The following is a 15,065-nucleotide window of genomic DNA, read 5'->3' as shown; positions in this document are numbered from 1 at the left end:
CTGTTTGTTTATCCAGGGTCTCCATTACCCAGACCTTTTTCATTTGTGTGTGTGTGTGTGTGTGTGAATTTTTGTGCTCAAGGAATCTTCTTGCCTTAGCAGCTTGAGTAGCTAGGGAGCACAGGCATACACTACGGCCTCGTTAGCTTTTAATTTGACGGGACTTAACCACAGAGCTATGTCATCTCTTCTATCCACTCTGTTTACTTCATATCCCCTCTGCTCTAACATCCTGCCTACTCTTTCAGAGTCCATTCTCTGCATGCCTCAAATACCAACTTTCCTCCTGACTTTGCTTCAGCCCCTTTCCCTTTCTAAGTAGCTTTATTTCAAATTCTGATCCTTTCTCTCACTTCTGTCCTTTTCAAAGGGATTAGTTCTGGGGCATTCGCCCCGCCTGGTTCCAACTCTTCTTGGCCTTCCATTATCCATAATCAAATACAGTTTGCAGCAACTGCTTCCTTTTGCTTCGGAATCTGGCAGCCAGGGCCTCACAGGCCTGCTTCCACTTCTGCCCTGGAGTCGACTTCTCACGGTCTGCTCCTGGCTTTCTTCTGGCCATGTTTTTCGAGCATCTAATGATAACACACTTCATTTTCCTTTTTCTGATCTGGTATCTGGTAGATAAAGCAAAACAGCTGCCGCTTAAAGTAACAGTGAACAACCCAAACAGCAGCTCGTTCACAGTTCTTCTTACATTCGGAGTTAAGAATAGATCACGAAATCGGTTCCTTTACAATCAATTAATTATACAGTTAAATCTTTTTGGTAGATTTAGGTTATCTGGTTCCTCCCAAGTAACTCGGACATGCTTATTTTGTTACAGAAATCGATTGTGATAAAACAAAAGCCTTGGACTTATTCTTCATAAAGTTTACCAATATTTGATACAAAATAGTACATTAAAATGTTTAGCAGGTGTGGCACAGCACATACTTATATACCAGCAAGCAGAGGCAAGGGGGCTTGAGGGAGAAGAGTTCATCTCATGAGATCCCCTCTCAAAAATAAATGAATAAACAGATGGTTTGACTGAGCCAGCTGGATCTGCCAGCACGTAGCTCCAGTATTCGGGAGACTGAGACAGGCTGTTTGGGCCCAGAAGTTTGAGACCAGATTGGGCCAGAGATAGTACTTCATTGTTGTATGTTTTTGTCGTTTGTTTCTGAGACTAGAGCTTCCTATGTAACCTTAACTGGCCTGGAGCTCACTAGGCAGGCCAAGCTGGCCCAAAATTCACAATGATCACCTGCCTGTGCCTCCCAAGTGCTGGGATTAAAGGCATGTTCCACCAAACCTGGCCTGGTTATTTTTTGTTTTTTTGTTTTCAATGTTTTCTCTTATGTATGTCTGTGTGCCTCTTCTGTGTCTGGTGCCTGAAGAGACCAGAGGTTAGTAATCAGATCCCCCAGAACTGGAGTTAGCCAGTTGTGAGCCATCCATCAGGTAGGTAGGTTCCCTGGAAGAGCAGCCATTGCTCTTTACCACTGTGCCACCTCTCTGGCCTGTTTTGTGGTTTTGTTTTTGTTATTATTTAGGTAGGGCCTCACTGGCCTGGAAATCACTCTGTAGAAAGTGGTCTTGAACTCACAGAGGTCCTCCTGCCTCTAAAGGTATGCACCTACCCTTGAGCCTTGTTTTACATTTTTGTTGTTATTGGGGTTTTTTTTTAAAAAGAGAATTATTTATTTATTTTATGTATGTGAGTACACTGTAACTGTCACACCAGAGAGGGCATCTACTCATGTAAGGTCAATCAGCACCAGGGGAGTGCAAAGGGGGACGGATCTGTTAGGAGACTGTCTCCCTTACCAATCTGTCTCTTAGTAATATGAACTGTCAAAAGAATCGTTTAAATCAGAACGTGATTCCATCTTCATGAGATTGCTGCTGTGAGCTTTCCTGGGAACAAGCCTTAGCTCATTGAGCAAGGCTGATTTATGCAACCTCATATATTATCACTCGTCTGAGAAGCACAGAGCCTATTTGGAAAATGAAAATACCTGAGCATGACTGGAGGCATCCAGACAAGCAGGTCTGTGAGGTCCTGGGTCCTGAGCTGCCCCAACTACACACAGGAAGCTTGTGTGCAGTTTCTAGGGCCATCTCTCTCTGTAATAGCTAGAAGTAGAGCTATTACAAATTATTTAAAATCAAGGAAGAGTTCATACTTTAAAAGTGCAAGGCAAGTGTGAGAGCTGATATCCTAGGGATTTAGCCCTGATATCCAAACTATTTGATTGCTGAGAAAAAAAAACTTAAGTGTGGCTAAAGGCCTCAGTGGGACAGTGTTTGAAAGGCCCTGGGTTAAGATGCTAATTGGCTTCTGTTTTTATTTATTTTTCTTTTCTCTCTTTCTTTCTTTCTTTCTTTCTTTCTTTCTTTCTTTCTTTCTTTCTTTCTTTCTTTCTTTCTTTCTTTTCGAGACAGGGTTTCTCTGTGTAGCTCTGGCTGTCCTGGAACTCACTCTGTAAACCAGGCTGGCCTTGAACTCAGAAATCTGCCTGCCTCTGCCTTCCAAGTGCTGGGATTAAAGGCATGTGCCACTACTGCCCAGCCTAATTGGCTTTTCTTTAATTTTTGTCTTAGGGTTTTACTGCTGAAAACAGACACTATGACCAAGGCAACTCTTATAAGGACAACATTTAATTGGGGCTGGCTTACAGGTTCAGAGGTTCAGTCCATTATCATCAAGGTGGGGGCTTGGCAGTGTCCAGGCAGGCATGGTACAGAAGGAGCTGAGAATTCTACATCTTCATCTGACGGCTGCTACCAGAAAACTGCCTCAGGCAGCTAGGATAAGGGCCTTAAAGCCCACACCCACAGTGACACATCTACTCCAACAAAGCCACACCTTCTAATAGTGCCATTCCCTGGGCCAAGCATGTACAAACCATCACATTTTAAAATTCTTTTTTTTTCTTTTTTTTTTTTTTAAAGATTTATTTATTTATTATATGTAAGTACACTGTAGCTGTCTTCAGACACTCCAGAAGAGGGCGCCAGATCTCATCACGGATGGTTGTGAGCCACCATGTGGTTGCTGGGATTTGAACTCTGGACCTTCGGAAGAGCAGTTGGGTGCTCTTACCCACTGAGCCATCTCACCAGCCCTTAAAATTCTTTTTAAGAATTATTTATTTTATGTATATGAGTACACTGTAGCAAGAGGGCATCAGATCCCATTATAGATTGTTGTGAGCCACCATGTGGTTGCTGGGAATTGAACTCAGGACCTCTGTAAGAGCAGTCGATATTCTTAACCGCTGAGACATCTCTGCAGCCCTGTTTAGGCCTTTCTAAAAAAAAAAAAAAATTCTTTTCAAATTTGTCTGTCTGTCTGTCTGTGTTTGTGTGTGCTCAACACTCCAGTCAGTTCTCTCTATCCACCATGCAGATCCCAGGAATGAACTCAGGTCACCAGGTTTGCTGTTAGCCCCTTGCCTGCTAAGGCGTACACCAGCCCTTTTTTGCTTACTTGCTATGAGGCAGAGGATGACCTTGAATCCAGTGCCTCTTGCTTTTCTGTCCCATGTGTTGGGGTTACTGGCCTAAGCTACCACACCGACAGCCAGACTTAATAGGAGAGAAGAAAAGGAGCCCATTGCCTAACTGAAGACAACGGAGGCAGAGGAAAAGCCAACGGAAGAGTGAAAATGTTTCCTATTTCTCCTCTACTTTCTTCTGTTTGTCAAACCCTGGGGAGGGTCCTCTGTCCACCAAGCAACCCACTGCAGAGAGAGGGCCCTACAAATACTTCCTGTTGTCATTGGAGTTAAGAGTCAAATTCTGCAGCTTGAAGGCTGGCCTATTTTAGATGTCATTGGTTTATAACCGTCACTAACTCCAGCCCCAGGGGATCTGTTGTCCCTCTTCAGCCTCTTAGGGCACTGCATGCACATGGTACATAGACATACTTGCAGGTAAAACACCCACACATATAGAATAAAAATAAATAAGCTGGGTATGGTGGCACATACCTTTAATCCACGCACTGGGGAGGCAGAGGCAGGTGACTCTCTCTGAGTTTGAGGTTAGCTTGGTCTACAGAGTAAGTTTCAGGACTGCCAGGGCTACACAGAGAAACTCTGATCAGAAAAAAACAAAATAAAATAAATTTTTAAAGTTTTAAAAATGAGCTCAAGGCATCATGGAAACATATCGGCTAACTAGCAAAGGTGATGTGGTTAAGTCCCAAAGCTTTGAGCCACAGTAGCCAACGATCAATAGAGAAGGAGTTCCCTGGAGCTGACTCAGATATAGATAATATTCCATTCATGCATCTATACAGGTCTCTTGATATAGTGTAAGCTGGCCTAGGACTCTCAATCTCCCCATCCCAGCATCCTGAGTGCTGGGATTGGTGGGTTTCCACCACCACACTTGAGCAGAAATGGTTCATGCTTAAACTTTGATATTTGTCACAGTAAAGATGGCTTTAAAGTATATTTGATGTGCTTGTCAGTTAGGAGGTTCTTTATAGTTTCCTGTTGTGCAGGAAGCTGTAGCCTGGTTAATGAGAGACAAAACATATGGGGGAAAACCAACTTCTAATGAGACGGGTCAGTGTGGTGTGCCTCTTCCCAGGCATCCAGGCCCTTTGCCATCTCTGATCCTGCTCTACATTTTCATGACTGTCTAGAAAGAAAACTTTGAGACAGATCCGATGAGTCTCCAACACACTGGTGACAAATAAGGAGACAAGATTGGGCCTGAAGACCAGCCCCTGCTCTCCAGACACCCACACCATGAAGGAGGCTAAGTCAATAATCAGGATTTCTGCACTCAGAAACAACATGAGCAGGGTGTCAGTCTTGATGGACATTCTCTTTGGGTGGACCCCTAGACTATCCTATCTTTACTTCAGGAGCCTCATTGGAGAATTGACTCCCAGCGCTAGCAAGGTCTATGACAGCTGTCTCTGCTTTGACTGAAACTAAGAGACAGGGCTCTTGTGCGCCTCTTTTCTTCCCTCTGTAGACATTTCTTCTTTTAGTCACGGCTGGGGGACAGCTTAGTGGCACAGTGCCTACCTAGCTAGTACCTGTGAGGCCCTGGCTTCCATCTTCAGCCACACAACAAGAAGCCAAGAACACTATAAATGCACAGGGGTTAATTTGGCTTGTTTCTGTATTTATAAGTACATTGTAATCATGACTTCTTGCGATTACCTGAAGAGAGCCTTGTAATTCAGTGCTCCTAAGCTCTGCAGTTAGATCTACCTAGATTCAAATCTCAGCTCTTTGATCCCGGGCAAATTACTTGGCTCTCTGTACTTCAAGGTCTTCTTCTATCAGAAAGGGTTAATAACATGGTTCCTCTGAAGACTGGGTGAGACAAAGTGCCCGTCTAGACCATCACTCTAGGCTATGACACGGCACACACAAATAACATAACATCTATCTATAGATGCTGGTTTTCTCACTAAAGATGCTGTTGTGCTCACCTGGCCTTGTGTTTTCTCTCCCCTCAGCTACACACATCACGTAAATGTACTTATTTTGCTAATTTAAAAATATTTTTTGTTGTTGGCTATCCTACTATTGATATATTGATGTATCAAAAGTTATAAGACAAAAATATCACCTAGAATCACTATGACCAGATACTATACTTTTAAAATTATTATTATTATTATTTTAAAGACAGGGTCTCACTGCCTCAAAGCTGGACTAGAATTCACTATGTAGCTGCGGATGACCTTAGCCTTCTCATCCTCCTGCTGACTCTCCTGAGTGCCGGGACTATGGGAACACTCCATGATGCCTGACTTGATTGACTGTCGATCAGTTCCCTCATCAAAGCCCTATCTAAGACACTTATTTCCAATCTGTTTCTAGTCTCAGATGCGCGTGTTTAAAAACATTTTAAAAATTAAAGGCATAAATAGTGTAGCATCACCTTTGTGGCTCACAGCCACCCCATCTCTGGTTCTGAGGGGCCCGATGCACCTTTCTGGGTTCCATTGGCACCTGGCTCACATGTCAGGGTTTGACTGCTGTGAGCAGACACCATGACCAAGGCAAGTCTTATGAGGGCAGCATGTAATTGGGGCTGGCTTACAGGTTCAGAGGTTCAGTCCATTATCAGCAAGGCAGGAACATGGCAGCATCTAGGCAGACATGGTACAGGAGGGGAGGTAAGAGTTCTTCATCTGTAGGCTGCATTCAAGCCAAAGACTCATACGCATAAATAAATCTAAAAAACAGAATGTTGACAGTTTACCTTCAGCTTTTTAATAAAAGCAGCAAGCACTGTAGATTAACTTAAAACACTAGTGTTCCCTCCTCTGTCCAATTTCCATTCCTTCTAAATGGGCTATGGCTATCATGGTTGTAAATGGGCTATAGCTATCATGGTTGTGGTATGTAAGAGAGGTGAGTATAGGTCCCAAAGCCTGTGTTTATTTATGGAGATGGTGTCATGACATATGCACAGTTCTGCAGTTTGCTTTTGTTCACCCCACATTGGTTCTGAATTCTGTCTGTAATCATTTGTCCTTTGGCAGAAATAAAGCCGGCCTCTTTACTTAGCTTCTCTCTCTCTCTGCTCCTGCCATCCAGCTGTCCTTGGCTTTTCACTATTATAAATAGTGCTGTTGCAAAGAGTTCTTGCTTATTTGTTTGTTTTGTTGTTTTTAGACAGGGTTTCTCTGTGTAGCCCTGGCTGTCCTAGAATTAACTCAGTAGACCAGGCTGGCCTGGAACTCTGAGATCAGCCTGCCTCTGCCTCCTCAGTACTGGGATTAAAGGCATGTGTCACCACTGTTTGACAAAAAGAAAGTTATTTTTGTTCTTTAAAAAAAAAGATCAGGGAGGGTATGGGGGACTTTTGGGATAGCATTGGAAATGTAATTGAGGAAAATACGTAATAAAAAATATTAAAAAAATAAAATAAAAAAAGATTTATTTTTATTTATGTGTGTGTCTGTGCTAAGCATATGCACATGTGTGTGTGCATATACCCACAGAAGCCAGAACAAGGCATTGGATCCCTTGGCCCTGGTGTCTCTGTCTCTTTGTCTCTCTCTCCCTTCCTCCCTCCCTCCCTCCCTTCCTCCCTCAGCACCCCTCCTCTCCCCCTCTACCAGGTTTCTCTGTGTAGCCATGGTTGTCCTGGAATTCTCTCTGTAACCAGATTGACCTTGAACTCAGAGATCACCTGCCTTCCTGAGAGCTGGGACTATAGGTGTGCATCACTAACCGGCTTCCCTAACATTTCTTAGAGCAAGAGATAGGAACTTTTAACACACAGTGAAGGTTGCCAGTGCGCTTCGAGATGGGGGAGGAAGTTCCCAGGTGAGTGCCAGCCTCCTCTTTTAGAGTATTACTTGATGCATTGGTTTCTCATCACGGTGCAAGATGTCAGTGTAGCACACAGGGTCAGGCTGACTAAAGAAAATGAGGCTAATCTGCAGGAGGCTTAATTATTAAAGTTCAAAGGACAAAGAAATGAGAATCTCTGGAAGAAGCCTTAAGGGAATTAGAGAGGTGGTGGTGGTGGGGGTGAGGGGCAGTCCAGGACTAAAGTCTGTTGAGGCAGTTAAAACAGTCCTGACAAGGGTTCCTCTGACAATACAGCCTGAATTTGGCACAGGAGAGGGGGCTCGACTTCCTTCCCGAGGACAAAAATAAAAACTGGTACAAATGATCTTCACTCTTGTGAATTTCTTCCGGAATTGAAACTTCAAATGTCACGTTTGCTAATTAAAGAGGAAGCCTGGTTGACTTTTAAGACTATTAGTCCTCACCATCATTTACCACAGATCGTAAGTTGGTGGGGAGTGTGACGTTAGACAGCCAATAGTAAACGAAAGACTTGGCTTCCACGCTGTTATTTCTCAGCGTCAGTCCCTGGACCAAATCCCCAAATGGAGGATAAAGGAGTGGCCGAAGTGTAAACGCCAGTCTCCTCGGTTGGTTCGTGCAATACTGAGGTGTTTTATAAAACCATAAGGCACTTTCCTAAAACGTGCCCAGGGAGGGAGCTGGTTAGCCTGCGTCCGGTTAAGCCCCGGCTGTCAGGCGTCCCGGTTTATTATTTGATGCCCGGGTCTCAGCAGCCGGCTGCACTTTCGGTGGCTGGCACCGGGGCCTGTGAACTTACTTTTCTCACCCACTGGTACGAGGCGTTTAGGGAAACCGGCGCTCCCGGGCTGCCGGCTTCCGACGCGAGCCCAGTGCAGGGCAGGTGGCCGCCCAGCCAGGCGGCGCAGGAAGCGGCCCGTGGGGCGGAGCGGGCGGCGGGTAGCAAGGCCGCGGGCGCCCCGCCCGGGCTGGTATGCGGCCGGGAGTGACGCGGGAGGAGGGGTCACGTGACGCCCGTGGAATGCCAACAATGTAGCGAATGTCCCGCTCGGGTCTGCGCTTCGGAACCGCGGCGTGAGCGCCCCGGGAAGATGGAGCCGCCGTCGCCAGCGCCGCCGCCGCTTCCCCGGGCTCCCCCGACCCTTCGGGGTCAGCAGCCACTGCCGCCACCGGCGCCCGGTCTCCCGGCGCGCGAGGTCCCGGAGCCGCGGGCCAGGACGCCGCCGAGGGTGTAGAGCGCTCCCGGAGGTGAGGGGCCGCGGCCGGGAAGTTTGTCGGGACAGGGCTCCGCCCGGTCCCACGGGCGAGCTGTCCTGCAGGACACGGACAACCCGTCGGCTGGGTCCTGGGCGGGTGAGGAGCAGCGGGTGGCGGCGGCGGGGCGGCTTTGTTGTGCTCGCGCGGCGGCGTCCGGAGGCCCAGACCCCGCGTCCCGCGGCGCCGACCCCGCCCAGCCTGGGCCTCAGTGCGCCGCGCCGTCCACCACGCGCGCTCGCGGCCTTGCGCGCTGCACCTCTGGCCCTCGGCGGCGCGGTGCCCGCCGGTGTCCGGTGTCCCGTCCCCGGCTGCGCCGTCCGGCGGTCGGTGCGGGGCGGTTGCGTAACGCCTCTTTTGAGCCGACTTCTCCGGGGCCGGCCTCCGCCGCGACTCCACGGCCTGAGTCCGTAGCGCCGGTCCCCAGCCCTGGTCACGCACGAGCCTCGCCTGCGTGGCCCGGGTCTCGCCCGGGCGACTTCGGCCACCAGCGGCGTGCAGGAGGCCGCCGGGTGAAAACTTATGCCTGTGAGTGTGAGCGGGAGAGAACTGGACGTGCAGATTTTGTTGACAAAAAAGTTTGAGCGAGGACTTTTCACGCCTTTAAATTTCCCCTGCTTGCCCGTAATGTAGCCGCTTATTAGGGAATTTGTACCAAGTCTTGCTCCGTATTTTTAGTTTAACCCCAGGTTAGGTCAGTAAATGGTGCTCACCAGTTTTGAGTGCTAAATCTGGAGACAAGGTTACTTTTTGTGATTTTTCTTTTCTCCCCTTTTAGCAACTGTTGTAATAAGGCGCTAAAAAAAAAAAAAAAAAAAAAATCTTCCAGCACAGGAATGCAGACGCTGCTTAGAAAGCCTGTTTTAACTTAACTATAGTTAACAATACATTACAGTATTCAGCCTCTCGTAAAATTTTGTCTGGTTATCCAGGTATAGAAAACGCTGTTGAACGAATTCACCATGGTTCCTTTGAAATTGCTTAACTTTTACCACACTTCAAAATGTCAGCTTCATATGGTACCAACAGAGGCTGCTATACAAAATTACAGAATCCGAAGTTTTGAACTGAGAGTTCTTCAGCCTCGCCATCAAGTTGGAATAGTATAAATGTAAATTGGAGCTGTGGGTTATTTCTTTCCTTCGTGAATCACGGCTTTGGTGGGAGGGACTTTCAGTGGTGGGAGGGACTTTCAATGATGGGCGGGGAACACGTTTACAATAAAATGCCTTGTTATTTTAAATGCTGTGTTGTAAATAGCCTGCCCTAGGCCCTTAAAACCCACTGGAGAGTAGAATGGAGGTTGGAGCTGGTAAATCCACACTAAACTCGAACGAAAGCTATTGGGGAGCCATGTGGGGGAGGGTAACGCGGGGGTGAGGGTGTTGTGTTTGTATGGGGAAACCTAGACCAACACAACGTTTTGTATTTACTTCATGCTTGTAATAGCGCGAAACTTTTAAGTAACATTTCGTACTATTTAAAAATAGTATGCTTGAAGGACTACAGATGATAAATTTAATGCATTTATGTTGTCTTGGCTGTGAATGTGCTGTACAAATGGTGGATATGTTCCAGTCCACAGAAGGAGCGGTTCAGCTTCGTGGAAGCTGTAGAAATTACCAGAAATCTCGGTCCTTTTAAAAAGTTCATTGCTTGTTGTGTTCTCTGGAGCAGCTGGAGTTCAGGGATGTGTAAAGGCACAACTGTTGTGTCAGCCTCTGAGGAGCACGCACCCTCAGAGTTTTAAGGACTTGCTTGGGCTGCTAATATCCCTGAATGTTAGTTACCTGCTTTCTCTCAATGCTTTTAAGCCGAATGCTACTTGATTTATTGTTTCATCTTGAAGCTATAATAAAACAGTAATGTTGGAAGTAGAGATAATTGGTGGAGATACTAAAATTAGGAGAGAAATTTGGCACTGCTTAATGCTTGCCGTTCACTTGGCAAGTACTTTATGTTGGTTAATGTCTAGACTGTGTCGATTTCATTGTGAGAGTGGTGGATTTTTTTTTTTTGTAAAGTTAATTAACAAGTACTTTTTGTTTGTGTGCCAATATTTGATATACATAGGATTTTTTTGGGGGGGAGGAAGAATGAAAAGTGTTATATTTCATAGCAGGACTTTGCATTTCTTGTTAATTCTGATTGCTGATACCTTTGCAGACCCTGCCGATCTCTAAAACAGTTAGGGAGGCATAGACCTTGAAGAATGGAAGTTGGCTTTGAGTAAAGTAGGCCTGGATTTAGAATGTGAACCCCTCTGCCTGCCATTATCAGAAGTAGGAATGCTGAGGGCTAACACTTTCCATTACTAATTAACTCCATCCTATCTCCTGTTTTATTTTATTTATTTTGTAAACATTAAAAGTCCCCAGCCCCCCCCCCCCCTCCTGGGAAGCACTGTCTGACTGCCTGGATACATTCTTCACTCCTGTGACTTTACACAGAAGATAGAGTCTCCCAAGAGTAGCTCCACACTCCTCCATCAGCTGTAGCCCTTCATCTTTTCTTGTCGGTGGCCTTAGATCTAAAAGAATCATGCTTTTACATTAAAATAGGCCGGAGAGTGCATGAGCGCGCGCACGCGCGCGCGCGCGTGCCACACACGTACTTGAGCTAGGTTGATTTCCCCTCTGGGGTTCTTTAATAGAATGTACATCATGGGGAACTTGGAGAGGGCTGGGTTCAGAGGAGGCAAAGCTTGCTCAGATGTGGACTGCCAAAGGAGGTGGTCTCTTAGAATTCTGCAGGGAACGCTTGTCTACTGTGATCACTGCACACAGACTCACCAAGGTCTTACGGTGACCGGATTATTGGACAGTGGGGAAACAGTGTTTTCCTGAATCTTGGGGAGATCCTCCTATGAAGGGCAGTCTTTAGCCTGTGACTTTCTGGGGTAGGCAGGACTGGGGTGGTACATGTATGTTGTGGTATATAAATCTGACATTTAGTGTCTGGCCCAAGGCCTGGCCTTTCTGCTTGATTTAGTTTCATCTTTGCTAGTTACTTATAGTGGGAATGTGATTTAAATAACAACTGGAGGTTTTGGTCTAAGAGATGCTGTTTTAAAATGTGCCGTCCTCCCACCCCCCAAAACATATAAACAAATGACAGGAAATGGGAACATCATGGCAAACATTTGCCATCCCAGTGCAGAAGAGCGGAGGCAGGGGGACTGTGAGTTTGAGGCCAGCCTGGGACACACAGACCACGTCGCAGACAAGGCTGGCAAGATAACTCAAATTTAATGACGGGAGTTTGAGTCCCTAGAACCTACATGGTAGAAGGGAAGAGCTGACTCCTGCAGGTTGTCCTCTGACCTCAGGTATGCTGTGACATTCATCCATACACACAAACAACAACAGAACCCCAGTGTGTACAGGTACATGTTTTGGCTGGCTCACTAGTTGGTGTTTGATGTGTTAGGCAGCCTGTGTGGGACTGGAAAGCAGGAGAGTAAGAACTCCCCACATGTGCTAGCATTCTGCTGGAGCTGGGTGGGTAGGGAGCCTGAAGGAATGCCTAACATGCTGGCTCAGTGGTTGGTAGCTTCCCAGCTCAGAAGAGGACTTGGTAATGGGTTCTCATTTTGCAGTTTGTTTGGGGTCTTGGTTTTGCTTTGCTTTGAGGTAGGGATTCATTGGGAAGCCCTGGCTGGCCTGGAACTCACTGGCTGGCCTCCTGAGGGTGGGGTTTACAGGTGAGTTACTTAGTTGTTGCTGGTTTTCAGTTTCAGTGTCTTCTTTACTCTAAAATATATTTAAATCAGTTACTGCCAAAACTTTCAAAAGCTGGACTTACTTATTTTTCTTTCCCAAGGGTCATATTTATAAACTTATTGATGAAGGAAAAATTCCCATCTGTCAGGTCTTGTTAAAATGGCGTGGGAGTCGCTCAGTGGAGCTCATCCCCGGCTGTAGGCTTCATTTGACTGATGAGTGTTTCCATGAAGAATTTCATTTAAAAGTTCAAGTTTGGCTATGAAACTAAGGTTTAGTCTTTACAAGGTCTCCAAGCTGAGACGAGGACTCTTCTTCTCTCTGACACTGAAAGTCGGCTTCTTTCTAGATGATTCTGTCTGTCAAGGACCAGGGACACCAGTAGGTGCTGTTTAACATAACCTCTTAAAAAGGCAGTACCTGGGGTGTTCTAGGACCAGCACCTCCTACCAAATGTGGGGGAGAGATGGAGAGAAAATCAAAACCCTGAAGAAGACCAGGTGGTAGCTTTCTGAGGTGGCCCTGAAGAATCCTCTGAGCCTGTGTCTCAAATGGTTCCTGAGTCTGGAGAGGGCAGACAGAACCAAGACACGTGACCCCTCCAGGCCCCAGCTCAGCTCCACTCGGACACAGAGCGTCTTGACTTTTTCTGCTCTGGTCAACTGTTTATATTTTGAGACACGGTCTCATATAGCACAGGCTGACCACAAACTCGGTGTAGCCAAGGGTTCTGAACTCCTGCTCTTCTGATGCACCCAACTTCATGGGGTTGGTTTTGTTTGTTTGTTTGGGGAGGGGTGGGTTGTGCAGTAGGAGTTGCCATGGCTGGAACTCAGGGCCTCCAGCTTGCTAGGTGGGTGCTGTACACTGAGCCACACTGCCAGTCCCTTGGCTGGTTTTATGACTGGAGTGTTTGGAGAACACACCGGGACGCTCTGTGGAAGCCCTCCTTTGTGTGTTTGCCTGTCTGAGTTAGAGTGACAGAGGGGTGGGATGGTTTGTGAGCCACCCCTGGGGTTTAAATTCCAGTCAGAGTGGGACTTTGCCTCATTATTAGGTCCCAGTGTCTAGGGCCAGGAATGTCATCTAGGATCCATGGTTTAGAAAGAGAACTATTATTCGTGTGTGTGTGTGTGTGTGTGTGTGTGTGTGTGTGTGGGTCTGTCTGTCTGTCTGTCTGCAAGTATGTCCAGTTTAGTTCCATGACATTAAATGTATTCTTGTCACTGTGGCAGATAGCATTTGTCATTACCTCAGGGCATCAGGCCGTCACTTCCTATTTCTTTGCTTCTGATTAGTCTCTGTTCTGTCTCTGGATTTGCTTACTCTAGGTATGCATCGTGAGCGGAGTGGTACTGTGTGTTTTGTGAGCAGCTACTTCATTCAACACATGTCTCTAAGGCCATCTGTCTACCTTGTGTAATGGGACTTCCGTGTTAAGACTGAGCAGTATGGCGTGGACATGGGAGGCTTTGCGATGGTCTTGTAAGAACTGTCCTTAGCCAATTTTTTTTTTTTTTTGCTTGTTTGTTTTTGCTTTATTTTGGTTTGTTTTTGAGACAGAGTCACAGTATGTATCTCTGGATGGCTTGGAACTTGCTGTGTAGACTAGGCTAGCTTTGGACTCACAGAGAGATACACTTGCCCTCTGCCTCTGGGATTAAAGGAGTGCCACTGTGCCTGGCCATATTTTGTTTGGCCATTGGAGTCATACTCAGAGAAAGGGCATTGCTGTGGATGGAGCTCTCCCTGACCAGCCCTGTTCTCTGTGCTCTACAGTGCCTGCTAAGGATGTAGGAGGACTGCTTTTGAATAGGTATCTCCTGGCTGTATGTGGCCATATGTCAGGTCTTAGAGGGGGTGAACAGAGTGCTCTGCCTGTCTCAGACAGCTTGCAGAAAAGCCCACTGGTCCATCTTGTAGGCAGATATTGCACTGGGGTAGGTGTGTGGGAGTGACAGTTGGTCCCTTAGGTTGCTGTCCAGGGGGAGTGAGCAGTTCTCAGTGAGTTTGTTCTCTGTGTAGTATAGGCCTGTGCCATTTAGAAGAGAGGAAAGACCTGGTGCTTTTAACTTGCATGGGATCTCAGAGTCTACTCTGCCCTGGCTGTTGGGCCATGGTCACTTCTGTGTGCAGCCTAGTGCCTGCTTGCAGGACTGTCTTCAGTGGGCTTGGAACACCACTGGACTGGCATTTTCCCTGGGACTTTTCTCCTTCTCAGACCATCCTCCCACCCTGACTGACAAAGGAGGCACATGTGGACACACCTGCTTCCATGTTCATCGTGGCATATTTTTTGCTATCAATGCTGAATCTGGGCCTGTTCTTGTCTCCTGCCCTGATTAAAACTTTGCGCCTACTTGTTGTGAACACTTAGATGGGTATCCTGTGATACACTATACCCCTGTCTTGAAAACATCACCAGTTCCAATTAGGCTGGAACTAGTATCTTCTAGATACTAGCCTGGGTTAGAGCCCGAGGGGTTTTTAGTTTTGGGGTTTTCCCCCCACTTTTTTTCTTTTAAAGATTTATTTATTTATTTTATGTATATGAGTACACCATTGCTCTCTTCAGACACACCAGAAGAGGGCGTCTGATTCCATTACAGATGTGGTTGCTGGGATTTGAACTCGGGACCTCTGGAAGAGCAGTTGGTGCTCTTTACTGCTGAGCCATCTCTCCAGACTTCCCATTTTTTCAAAACAGGTTTTTGGCTATCTTAGAACTCACTCTGTAGACCAGGATAGCCTTGAATTTAGAGATCCACTTATTGCTGCCTCT

At 46.6% G+C, this 15,065-nt stretch overlaps 1 protein-coding gene and 1 pseudogene across 1 annotated transcript in view; one reads left to right on the top strand and one right to left on the bottom strand.

Moving 5' to 3' along the window:
• Positions 1-424: 424 nt before the first annotated feature.
• Positions 425-14,566, bottom strand: LOC147001888 (uncharacterized; annotated as a pseudogene).
• The window catches only part of Lats2 (large tumor suppressor kinase 2), a 56,183-nt gene continuing 49,588 nt past the window's right edge, over positions 8,471-15,065 (top strand). Inside the window, exon 1 of the mRNA XM_021182563.3 lies at positions 8,471-8,555. The gene's annotated coding sequence lies outside the window, so the exon portion shown is untranslated. The remainder of the gene's footprint in view (positions 8,556-15,065) is intronic.

This window comes from Mus caroli, unplaced genomic scaffold (genome assembly GCF_978045245.1).
Source record: "Mus caroli unplaced genomic scaffold, Mus_caroli_1 scaffold_12, whole genome shotgun sequence".
NCBI lineage: Eukaryota > Metazoa > Chordata > Mammalia > Rodentia > Muridae > Mus > Mus caroli.
The sequence above is the reverse complement of the archived record's forward strand: the minus strand, read 5'-3'. Positions and strand labels throughout refer to the sequence as shown.